Source organism: Rhinopithecus bieti, unplaced genomic scaffold (genome assembly GCF_001698545.2).
Source record: "Rhinopithecus bieti isolate Rb0 unplaced genomic scaffold, ASM169854v2 scaffold_61533, whole genome shotgun sequence".
Taxonomy (NCBI): domain Eukaryota; kingdom Metazoa; phylum Chordata; class Mammalia; order Primates; family Cercopithecidae; genus Rhinopithecus; species Rhinopithecus bieti.
The window spans coordinates 1,209,487-1,222,709 of record NW_016823925.1 but is presented as its reverse complement, the minus strand read 5'-3'; the positions used below and the strand labels follow the sequence as shown (position 1 = coordinate 1,222,709).

The 13,223-nt window shown below is 40.0% G+C and overlaps 1 protein-coding gene across 4 annotated transcripts in view; it reads right to left on the bottom strand.

Moving 5' to 3' along the window:
- The window catches only part of LRCH1 (leucine rich repeats and calponin homology domain containing 1), a 213,870-nt gene that overhangs the window by 94,353 nt on the left and 106,294 nt on the right, over nt 1-13,223 (bottom strand). The gene's annotated exons all lie outside the window — the stretch shown is intronic.

Below are 13,223 nucleotides of genomic sequence, written 5' to 3'. Positions count from 1 at the left end.
CCACCCCCTTCTCCACCCCCACCCCACCATCACTTAGAAGCTGAGCCCTTGGCCAGCCAGGAGGCAGATGGAGAGCACATCCTGCACAACCAATAGCAACGGGAAGCTAGTGCCAACTGCCCTCTCCTGACAATGTGTGCAGGAAACTCAGCTGGACCAAAGCAACCAGCACCACACAGGCATCATTTCATCCACTGCAGTAGGGATGGGAAAGATAATTTTGCTGCAACTCACAAAACCACCAGGCTCATTTCCAACATTTTGACACAGCTTCCTTTTGTTAAAACAAGGGTTGCTACAGTTAAAGTCTGTTTCGGTATCTGCAAGAGAGCTAATTAAAAGAAAAAGAAAGAAAAGTCGCTCTTCTGGCAAACTGGAACTGCAGCCCAGAGGGGTTCAGTTCCACAGAGTAGCCAAAAAAGTCTAAGTTGATGTCTCGTCTCTGCTCTACAAGAAAAGGGTCTCTACCCAGAAGTTTCTGAACTTTCTATCATCAATGCTTAGTTTTCATGGACATGGAAAATATTGGATAAATAAAATCTACGAATCATCCTTATTATATGTCAGCCATTTATTCCAATTTCCTCACCCACAAAAAGCCCCTTTTCCTGTTACCAAGTAAAAAGACAGATGGTTTTCAGTTTCCCTTTCTCTCTCTGCCCTTCTGGTGCTGAAGCCAACGACTACAGAGTGAAACATCTAAAAATCTGTATGTCATTCAGTGCAACTATTTAATGAAACTGCTGTGTGTTTGTGCACACATGCATAAAGTTTCAGAAGTTGTGTTCTTGTGTGAGTGTATTTATAGACATGCATGTATCTGTGTATGTGAGGTGGAGAGACAGACAGAATGGAAATACACCAAAATACTCTCAGTACTCCTCTTGGGGTACAGGTACAATGGATGGTTTTATTTCCATTATTATACTTTGATGTATTTTCCAAACTTCCTACAAGTGCTTTTATCATCAGGAAAGAAACATCATTAGAAAATGATAAATGTGACCTGGATATGTGTTACATGAGTGCTCCTATTTGTGAAAATTCTTTGAGATGTATACTTACGATCTGTGCATTTTTCTGAATATATGTCACTCTTCCATTAGAAGTTTGACTCCCCCCCTTCAGAGGGGGCAGGAATCTGGTTAACTGAAGGGCATCTCTACCTGATGGGCTCAAAAAAAGCAGGTGCTGTGCTGTGGAAAGAACCTTTCTAATCTGAGCACGCACTTGTCAACACCTTGATATCTCTCCTGCTTTAGGCACTCAATTACCCATGTAACTATGTTTTAGCAAGAAAAGATACAGTCATATCTTCTCTCCATTGTGCAGATCCATGGAAAAAGCTATTTCCAGAAACAGGCAGATTTTTCTCTAAGAGGGTCCAGCAGAAGGAGGGAGGAGACTGAGAGCCCTCCTGGTAGGTTCCTGGCTTGCAACGCACCAGTCAGCTCTTCACTTTCCCTGGTTAGCAGGATTGGACCAAGGGAATAAGGGCAATGGGCCCGCACTGGCACTCTCTCCTGGTCTCTGGGGGTGGTGGAAGGGAGAAGCTAGGGCCAGCAGCCTGTCTTTCTGCCTCTCACGGCCCTCCCAGGGCTCTCTCTCACCAGCAGGGGCTCAGTGGGACTCTTTCGGCTGGAGGAGGGGGTCTTCCTGTTACCCTGCTGTGAGGGCTTTTTTCAAGCTCCAAAAAAGGCTCCTCCGGAAAAAAGAATTCGGTTTATTAAAAGGTTGCAAGTAAATAATTTGAAATGTAATTTGTGGTTGTGAAATATTTGTTAATATGCAATTTTCTAAAGTGAGGATCGGCAGATGAAAAATGGCAATAAGGTAAGTCTGTTAATGTGGAGCCATACATAAACCTCCTTTTGCAGAGGGGTAATGAGAACAAAGATCAGTATTTTCAAGAAAGTTCTACATTCCTATTTTTGGCAGAGTTAACAATTACAAGTTCAGATCTTTCTTATGTTTCTTTGCCTGGAAACTCAGTGTTACCCTCTTTGAGTTATCTGTCTCACTAATTGGTGCAGGGATCTAACCAGATTAGCAGACATGGAATCGGGAGAGTCATGCATCATACTACTTTAAGAAATACAAAGAAAGCTCTGCTCATTCAGATGTGTGAGTATTTGAGATTACATAGGTTTATTCTCACTGGAAATCTTCCAGGGTGGGTACTTACTTAAAATAAAATAAAATTTAGGCTTATGAAAACATTCATGGTCTCTTTGATGGGAATGGATGCTTTTTACACTAAAAGCTGCTGATGGAATGGCCTATCTCAAATTCATGTTCCATACATTTCTTGTTTACACTGTAGTTAATCATCTGTAGACTTACCAATTCACCATGCCAAGAATTTAGTCATCATACAGCATGCTACAGACCTGGGGCACATTTCTTTGACTTCATCCATCTGTTCCCTCTACTTCATATATTTTATCACAGGATGTTCCTGTATTAGTTGTAATTTCCCCAATAGAAAAAGGAAATACACATGCACACAAAAACCCATTTGCTCTCCAGCAAATATTTAGACAGGAGAGGAAAAGCTGCATTCCCTTTAATCCTCTACCCACTAGCAACCACAGCAGCAGCCTCAGCTTTTTGAAACCACTCGTCTGGCAGCAATTTTTCTCCAGCAAGTAAGTGCCTCAGGCCACAATCCACTATCGTACAACCCTGGTCTTCTGTAGCTTTGGTGCTATAAACAGGCCCTATGCTGAAAGAACGTTTGAAAATAAGGCCATATTGTATCTAACAAGCTACATCACCAGAGCCAAGTCTACACCCCACCCCTGCCCCAAACCTGTCTCTTGTCACTGTCCCTGCAGAGTCTGGGTTGAAGATCAGGGTGGGGAGGAAAGAGAAAGAGAGGGAAGGTAGTGGGCTTTTACCAGATCCATATTATTGTGAATTGTGAATGTTTCATCTTCCATTTTTTTCAGTTAAATGACTTCCTGCTAGATTCATTTGTCTATTTCATCATTTCAAGATGAAATAAGGTCGCCGGGCGCGGTGGCTCAAGCTTGTAATCCCAGCACTTTGGGAGGCCGAGACGGGCGGATCACGAGGTCAGGAGATCGATACCATCCTGGCTAACAAGGTGAAACCCCGTCTCTACTAAAAAATACAAAAAACTAGCCGGGCGTGGTGGTGGGCGCCTGTAGTCCCAGCTACTTGGGAGGCTGAGGCAGGAGAATGGCATGAACCTGGGAGGCGGAGCTTGCAGTGAGCTGAGATCTGGCCACTGCACTCCAGCCTGGGTGACAGCGAGACTCCATCTAAAAAAAAAAAAAAAAAAAAAAGATGAAATAAGGCAGCTCAATATAATCTAAATATTCTTGGCAGCCTAAATTTGCAGGATACATTTATCTTGGCTTCAAGTACCACTATCCCTCACTTAACTCCTAAATTAAGGAATTTACAAACCAAATCACTTTTTCTGGTTTTACTTTTAGAGTATTATTTTGATGGATTTTGACTATGGCACTTATTGATGTCCATAATTTGAGTCTCAATCTTAGTATCTGATATTATTTATTATTGGTTTATCAAAAGGTTATTTTCCTTAAGATATGTGATTATAAAGACATGCTACGTTCTTACAGGTGATTTTATTAACAGAGCATAATATCTACATTTTTAAATTCTACTGGAATATACCTCTGTATTTTCAGTGAATGGGTTCACTTAACAGAATACAGAAAATTATTTTCACTTAGAAAATAATTTATAGAAAAATTTATATAACAAATTTACTCAATTGACTGCTTGGTGTGGCAGAAAAGTCACCAATTATAAAAACCTTTCAGACTGTCAAGAGAATGCCCCTCCCAGACTACGCCAATTTTTAAGCAAGAAATAAAGAAAGGCCACCAGTTGTGAAATTATAAGACCTGGGTTCAAATACCATAGAGATGATTTGCCACAAATCAGGTAAATCATTTAATCTCTCTGGTTTTCTCAGCTATAAAACAGAGATGGTAAGACCTACCTAATACGACATTATAGATGTGAAAGTGCTTAGCCCAACACCACGTCCATGTATAAAAATTAAACCTCACCCAGCCACTAATGTGGCAAAGCAGCGACGAGGTGACCAGAAAGAGCATAGGTGTGCTCAGCTCTATTGTACAGTCACATGTTGCTTCATGATAATGACACCTGCTTTAAAATGCTTCATTATGCCATTGTGTTATTGTGTGACCATCACAGAGAGTACTTACACAAACCTAGGTGTCTAGCCTACTCCATTGCTAGGCTCTATGGTATAGCCCATTGCTCCTAGGTTACAAACCTGTACAACAGGTTACTGTACTGAATATTGTAGGCAACTGTCACACAGTGTTAAGTATTTTTGTCTCTAAACACATCTAAACATAGAAAGGGTAACGTGTTACACTCAGATGTTAAGATGTGGCTACAACGCCTATGTCACTAGGCCATAGGAATTCTTCAACTCCATTATAATCTACACCACTGTCATATGTGGTCCATCGTTGACCGAAATGTCATTATGTGGTGCATGACTCATTTATTAATGTTACTTATTGTATATACTAATAGCTAAAATTTCAGCCACTTTTAAAATATGGTTTAATGATTCCCTCATTGAAAACATATACCAATTAAAAATAAAGATGATTGCTCAGACACGCCAGGGTGAACCAGGCTGGGCTATAAAATTTCAGGCCCAAACAAACCATGTACCTAATTCCAATCTGGATAACCAAGACTACAAGATATAATCCTACAAATGACATTTTCTCTCATCCTTCCTAAGTCCAGGATCCCGCCATTTCGCTGGAAAAGCATGAATATCCAGGGGTCGCAATCTCTGTTTACTACTTGCTTTCAAATTAGTAATGGAATTATTGATATAAAGTCATCAACCATCACAGAACTATTAAGGAAATGACACAGGCCTGAATCTAGAGAGTCACAGAGAAAGCTGGGCAGGTTTCACAGCGTGGATACTCTGGGCTTACCCAATACTGAGTCTCAGCAAGGGAAGGGAGCTAGTCAGGATCCAGTCGTTGTTGGTTTGAATATTATTGTCTGTGCTTGGCACTTGACCTACAGTAAACAGCAATTATTTTACTTCAGCCTAGTAAGTTTCCTTTTCACAGGATACCTCACCTAATTTTGTTTTTATGCTCTTTTATGAATACCCTGTTAGCTTCTCATTAAAGGAGTAACTTTTTGCTGTTTTGCATATGACACCTGACTGTTGTCTTTAGGGGCACACAGTAGTGAACAATATCCGTAGAGAACCATTTCCTTTCTCCTGCTTGTTCCATTCTGAAAAATCCACCACGCCAAAATGTTTCACCCTTGTTTCCCCTAATGACTGAGTGCTTCCCCTTCATTGTCTGCCCTCCCCCTACATCCCACCATCATTAATTACATGTCGGAGACAATGAGCAACAACAACAACAAAAGCTTTGCTTTGAGTTGCCTGGTGACCACGGTCAACTGTAATTTGATGCTATAAAGCTAAAAATCAAATAGAGACTATCTTTACGCTTAAATGTAAAGCTAAAAAATAACATTTGACATTAATTTTTCGGACAGAGATGTATTATTATTATCTTATATATTTATATTTTACATAGACTCTTAATTAAATAATATACATTAAATCTGGGAGCCTACGTTTAAATCTAACTTTGAAAACAATTATGCTAACTACAACCTGACTGTGGCAATCACTTGAAGACTTACAATATTTTCAGACTAGAAAAACAGAATCATCATTTCAATTGAATCTGAAACCAGTCTTGAAAGCTACACCAATCAATTTCACACTCCATACACATAAAAGCCATGTTTTGAGAAGGTAAAGGATTAACTTTAGAAAAGAGAACTGCAAGAAAAGCAAGAAAACAAAACAGTGTCTAAAGTGAGTCTGAATTCAGGCAAATTTCTGCAACCGTCATTTATTTCACTGTGCATTTTCCTGTGCATACCTGCACCATATTTGGCCTCGTGCAACTGAACTGGTTTCCCACAATAACAGCCTATCTCCTCGTGAGTATAAATAAACCACTGCTCAAAATATTCTTTTATATATATGTGTGTGTGTGTGTGTGTGTGTGTGTGTGTGTGTGTGTGTATATCTCCCCAATGGTCAGCAACCAATGTAAGCTACCAATGTTTACAGTTAGATTTCAAAGGGCAGTTTTGATAACTCGCTCTATCTTATTTTCTCTCCTTTCTTCTAAGAGTTTTTCAATTCCAAAAGATCAAGGCCTATTTTGTGCTGTAAAAACTATTGCTTTAAATTTCCTCTATTTTAAAATGGAATTGAATGCTCAAAATCAATTGAGCTTTCAAAAAAAGAGCGTTTTGGATGTTCAAAGAGAACTCAATATCTAATACCAGCAAAATGTTAATTTTCAAACACTTTTAGAGGCGACAGTGTAGACGTGGGGTTTTAAGTATTACGACTTGTAGCCACCTAAGCTCTGGGTCTTGAAAAATACCACTGTGCAGATCATTGCTCCTGGCACACAGGAAACTGTCACTAAATGACTAGGAAAAATACATGGGCAGTGGAGAGAACTCTCCCACTTTTCGGAACTACGTTCCAGATGGAATCAACCCTAGTTTCCTACTATCAAGAAGGTATTCCTACTTTGCTTCTCTTCCTACCACCTCCCAAAGCCTAGAAAATATATACATTTTCAAGTGATTCTCCTGCCTCAGCCTCCTGAGTAGCTGGGATTACAGGTGCACACCACCACGCCTGGCTAATTTTTGTACTTTTAGCAGAGATGAGGCTTTACCACGTTGGTCAGGCTAGTCTCAAACTCCTGACCTCGTGATCTGCCCACCTCAACCTCCCAAAGTGCTGGAATTACAGGCCTGAGCCACGGTGCCTGGCCAAAAATATATATTTTTTACTTTAACATCTTTCCCCCATAAAAAAGGAAAGGGATACTGATACTGACTTAGGTGAGCACAGTCTGAGATCAATTTTACCCAGGGACATTAAGGTAATAAAATATTCATAATAAAAATTAAGATGCCTGAATATTGCCATTTACCATTTGAAGACGCGTTCCTCTCCATTTATTTCAAGAAATGTTTGAATGTGTAATATAGATTAATATGTGTGGATATTAGTGTATGTACATCCTTTTTTCCTACACATCCCTCCAAAGAAATGAATCTTCAGAGAGCTTCTATTGCATAACTTGAAAACTACTAATAACTAGATTCTTCTTTAGTGTTCTAATATTTTTACACAAAGAGGTTACTCTTTGCCAACAATACTAAAAAATCCACTTACTTTACTCAAATACTAGCTCTTTTGCCACTATGTTTCTTAACCCGTATAGCAATTTGCATGATGACACAGCATGCCACAAAATTTAATTCAACAAATCAACAAATATTCCTTGGCTATTACGTATAAGGTACTGTGTTGGTGCTAAGACAAGTATTTGATTTATATTCACAACCATCTTGTAATATAAGTACTATGACCTCCCACTTTTCAGACACAAAAACTGACATTCAGAGAATTTAAATAATTCATTCTAAGCTGCCTGGCTAGTGAGTGTCTCTGTGTTCAGGTTTGAAACCGGGTAGGTCAGGCTTTAGATCAAAGTCTGTGGTCTCCCCTCTACACAGCACACAGCCTTTTCTCATTTACTCTGGAATAAAAAGTATAGGTAAACCAGGAAAACAGTGGAAGGAGGGCACAGAATTCCAAGCAGCAGGCAGTGAGATACGGAACTAGTAGTTAATGATTGATTTATGTAAAAATGAATAGAGGAAAGGGGTCAAAGTTCATTTCTGAGATTTTTGACCTGGGGTGCTGGAGAAAAACAGTAGGAGCATGAACAGAAGCAAGGATCGAAGATACACTAATTTGGAAAAGAAGAAAATGGGCTTAGTCTAACACATACTGGAATTTGAAGGTCACTAGGACATCTAAGAGGAACTGAATATTGGGGAACTGGGGAGATGAGGGCTAGGGCTCAACTGAGTCAAAGGGATAAAGAATATATTTGAGACACAAGAGGCATAAGGTCTTGGAGAGAAATTTAAGACCAAAGCTTTGGGGCATTCTAGCAGTAAGTTGCAGAAAGAGAAATAATATCCAGATACTGTAATAGAGAAGAAACAGGAAGAAGTAGAAAAGTGACCAGGGAAGCATGTGACCAAAGACAACAGAGGAAGGCGCTATCGTGTCAAATACTGAAAAGTCGATTATTTTCTACACCTGCTGAGTTCCTGCTCTGTCCAAGACCCTGTTCTAAGCTCTGAGAAAATACAAAATGTGTGTAAATCCTAAGACTTTATGTCTAACATGACTAGTCAACTTCTCTCCAATGATATCACCTACATCCTACCTGAACATTGATCATGTATTTTAAAAGTGCTGTGGCAGCAGATATTTCCTTCTGGGATCCTAAAAATCTAAGTTAAAAAACTTAGTGACTCCTAAGGAATACAGAAAGTAAGACTTCCTTTACCGATCTTATCATGCGAGGTGGAATGAAAGGACTCCAGGCTGGTCCTAAGAATTCTGTAAACAAATATACAAGAAAAAAACAAACAACCCCATCAAAAGTGGGGAAAAGGATATTGAACAACATTTCTCAAAAGGAAGACATTCATACAGCAACAGAACATGAAAAATGCTCATCATCACTCGCATCAGAGAATGCCAATCAAAAACCACAATGAGATACAATCTCACCACCAGTTAGAATGGCAATCATTAAGAAGAAAAAAATGTCAGGAAACAACAGGGTGTTGAGAGGATTGTGAGAAATAGAAACACTTTGCACTGTTGGTGGGATTGTAAATAGTTCAACCATTATGGAAACAGTATGGCAATTCTCAAGGATCTAGAACTAGATGTCCATTATGACCCAAGCCATCCCACTACTGAGGTATTACCCAAAGGATTATAAATTATTCTACTACAAAGACACATGCACACGTATGTTTATTGTGCACTATTCCAATAGGCAAAGACTTGGAATCAACCCAAATGTCCATCTGTTGACAGACTGGATTGAAGAAAATGTGGGCACATATACACCATGGAATACTATGCAGCCATAAAAAAGGATGGAGTTTGCGTCCTTTGTAGGGACATGGTGCAGCTGAAAAATCATTCTTAGCAAAATTCACAAGAAGAGAAAACAAACACCGCATTGTTCTCACTCATAGGTGGGAACTGGAACAATGGATCCTTGGACCGGGAAGGGGAACTCACACACTGGGGCCTTCATGGGGAGCGGGGAGGGGGGAGGGATTGAATTGGGAGTTATACATGATATAAATGATGAATTGATTTGGGTGCTGACGAGTTGATGCGGGCAGCACACCCAACATGGTAAGTATACATATGTAACAAACTCTGCACGTTATGCACATGTACCCTAGAACTTAAATAAAAAAAAAAAAAAAAGAATTCTGTAAACAACTGCTTGCAGATTTTTGGCACTGTGATCAAATGTTCAAAGGTTGCCTCTGCTGAAAATCCCAGGCTGTTCTCTCCTCCTGGTACTGAGGTCACAACGGTCTGGTTCTGGGACTAATTTACTTGAGGGGCCACACCTCATAACAGTTTACTTAAATACCCTGAAGGTCACCCATTCAAATTATTGATTGAACAAAAGTAAATGAACTGCCCTAAAACACTAGCTACTGCTTCAGCGCCACCCCCCACAGCCACCCACACACAAACAAGCTCTCCCAGTTCTTAGGACACACGATCTGAAAGGAAACATTTCACCATCCCCACTGAATATCACTGCTGATATTCTTTTCATTCTTTTTGGTTTTTGCTACCTACAGACCTGTTCAAATAGTTCATGAAGGTGTACAATTCTTGTATGTGGTGATAAAAATCTGAAGTATTTGGGCTGGGCGCAGTGGTTCACGGTTATAATCCCAGCACTTTGGGAGGCTGAGGCGGGCAGATCATCTGGGGTCCGGAATTTGAGAACAGCCTGGCCAAAATGGTGAAACCCCTTCTCTACTAAAAATACAAAAATTAGCCGGGTGTGGTGGCGCACGCCTGTAATCCCAGCTACTCGGGGGGCTGAGGCTGGAGAATTGCTTGAACTGGGGAAGTGGAGGCTGCAATGAGCTAAGATCACGCCACTGCACTCCAGCCTGGGTGACAGAACGAGACTCGACATGTCTTGATAAATAAACAAATCTGAAGTATTCAGAGTATCAGAAAAAAATTGTGAACAATTTTGCAACAGGCAAAAAGAGTACCAGGTGCCTTGTCTAACGTACCTTTCCAGGTTATCTCTGCCTGCAGACCTGCAGATGCAAAATGTGTTACGATGGAGGTAATGTGAAGCCCCAAATTAAAATGTTAAATTTGCTGTACTTACTATAACCTTGCATACCAAACTTAGAAAACATATATTGTTTTCAAGCATATGTAGAATATTTACAAAATTAACTATACATAGCAAAACTTGACCAATCTAAATGAATCTATTTCAAACAGAAAATATTCTCTGACACAACATAACGAAATTAAAAGTAAACTTTTAGAGATAACTTTAAAAACTGTTCTATAAATATTTAGCCCAGGTGTGGTGGCTCACGCCTGTAATCCAAGCACTTTGGGAGTCTGAGGTGGGTGGATCACTTGTGTCCAGGAGTTTGAGACCAGCCTAGGCCACAGAGTGAGACTCCATCTCTATAAAAAAATTTAAAAATTAGGTTGGCATGGTGGTGCATGCCTGTAAGTCCCAGCTACTGGGGAGGCTAAGGTGGGAAGATAGCTTAAGCCTTGAAAGTCAAGGCTGTGGGGGGCCATAATCGCACCACTGCACTCCAGCCTGGGCGATGGAGCAAGACCCTGCCCCCCACCAAAAATGAAAATAAAAAAGAAATTTAACACTCACAAGCCACAGAAGTAATACCGGAAAGTAGAAAAGACTGGGAGTGATTAAAAACGACTGCACAGCAAAACTTTTAGGAGTCAGTTAAAGCACTATACAGAGGAAAACTGTGGACTTAAATGCTCCTGTAAGAAAAGAAAAAATCACTAGAAATCAATGAGCAAAATATCTAAAATCAAAAGCTAAGTTTAAAAAAAGTTATTAAAACACACCATCTTCTATAAAAGTGGATAAAGAAAAAGAAAGAATATACAAATTTATAGTATTAGAAATAAAATGAGAACCAATTATAGCTACAGTAGAAATTTTAAAATACAAAGGCCTTCTTTGTTTAAATACTTATTTTGTTCCCTTGGAAAATCCCTAATATCTATTTTCACAATTATAAAACTGTCCTAAGGAGCATGGAATGCAATAGAGATCATGTTCAACAAGATAACAGAGGTGAAAGTGCTTAGTGACCTATAAAATGTCAAAGAAATATATCCCATTCATTTCTATTAATTACGAAATAGTGTAGCCTAGGGATAAACCACTTTCCGATATCCTATCTAAAGTTAAGCGTTGTTGAAGGGCTCAGATTTGATAGTGTGATGGTTAAATCTTAAATCCTATTTAGCTATTAAGAAGTAGTGGTGGCTGGGCATGGTGGCTCACATCTGTAAATTCTAACACCTTGGGAGGCCAAGGCGGGCAGATTACTTGACCTCAGGAGTTCGAAACCAGCCTGGACAACATAGCAAAATTCCATCTCTACAAAAACAAACAAAAAACACACACAAAAATTAGCTGGGCATGGTGGTGCATGTCTGTAGTCCCAGCTACTAGTGAGGCTGACATGGAAGGGTCACCTGTGCCCAGGGAGGTCGAGGCTGCAGTAAGCTGTGATCACACCACTGCACTCTAGCCTGAGCAACAGAGCAAGACCCTGTCTTGAAAGAAAGGAAGGAAGGAAGGGAGGAAGGGAGGGAGGGAGGGAGGGAGGAAGCAGGGAAGTGGTGGTGGTGATGATCCCCGAAATCCACACCTTTCATATATGTATGTTCTTTTTTAAAAAAAAAATTCTCTCTTCTTCTCTACTGCACTTGTTATAGGACTTGGTAAAGTGCAGTGTTCTTAGAGGATATATAGTAAGTTGATTATTGATGAAATGGCAATGTTTCACAGTGCTTTTTATCTGTCTCGTTAGACAAATAAATGCAATTTGGAACTTGTTCATTTAGGGCTGGCAGAATAAACTTTGACAATAATATAAACAAAAAAATATATACAATGGAATTAGGAGTGGGTATTTACCTCAGTTCCAGAGCACTAACCTGCTGCACAAAGATCTTAACAACTCTATTAAGATCAGAAACAGAACTGAAAACAAAACCAACAAATTCTGACAGTACTCTAGTTATCAAAGTCATAAAATCCCTTTTGTGTCGCTCTGTTCTTTTTTTCAATACACACACTGATCTGAAACAACAGCTATGATCTGGTGATATGTAATAATGGGAAAATCCTCTTTGGAAGTTATGCCAAGTATGAACTATCCTAAAAGGAATGGAATCTGATAAGAAACAGTCAATCATTCACACATTCACACTTCGTAAAGCCTGTCAGCTACCAATGGCAACGGACATAATTTTACAGGCACAATAATTTATAAACACATTAATAATTTTAGGGACCACTGGCTACCGGTCCCACCTTGATAACAGATGCTCAATGAGCACTAGAAAAGGCAAAGCTTAAACTCCACATGGTTGGCCATGCACATGCACTGGATGACTCCAGTGGCCCCTTCCAACTGTGCTATCCTATGAAAAATGTTTTCAAATTTTAAGTCAGTTCACTTTCTTTTTTTTTTTTTTCTTTTTTTTTTGAGACGGAGTCTTGCTCTGCCACCCAGGCTGGAGTGCAGTGGCCGGATCTCAGCTCACTGCAAGCTCCGCCTCCCGGGTTTACGCCATTCTCCTGCCTCAGCCTCCCGAGTAGCTGCGACTACAGGCGCCCGCCTCGTCGCCCGGCTAGTTTTTTGTATTTTTAAGTAGAGACAGGGTTTCACCGTATTAGCCAGGATGGTCTCGATCTCCTGACCTCGTAATCCGCCCGTCTCGGCCTCCCAAAGTGCTGGGATTACAGGCTTGAGCCACCGCGCCTGGCCGTCAGTTCACTTTCAAACTCCAGTTCAGTTCACTTTCAAACTCCAATTCAGTTCATTGTGTTTTTGGTGTCTTTCTGCTGAGCTGTCTTTTCACAAAACAAAACCTGGCTACCAAAGACCAGCTCGAAAATATACATGAATATATACACTAAAGTTTTCTCATTTTCCCTTTG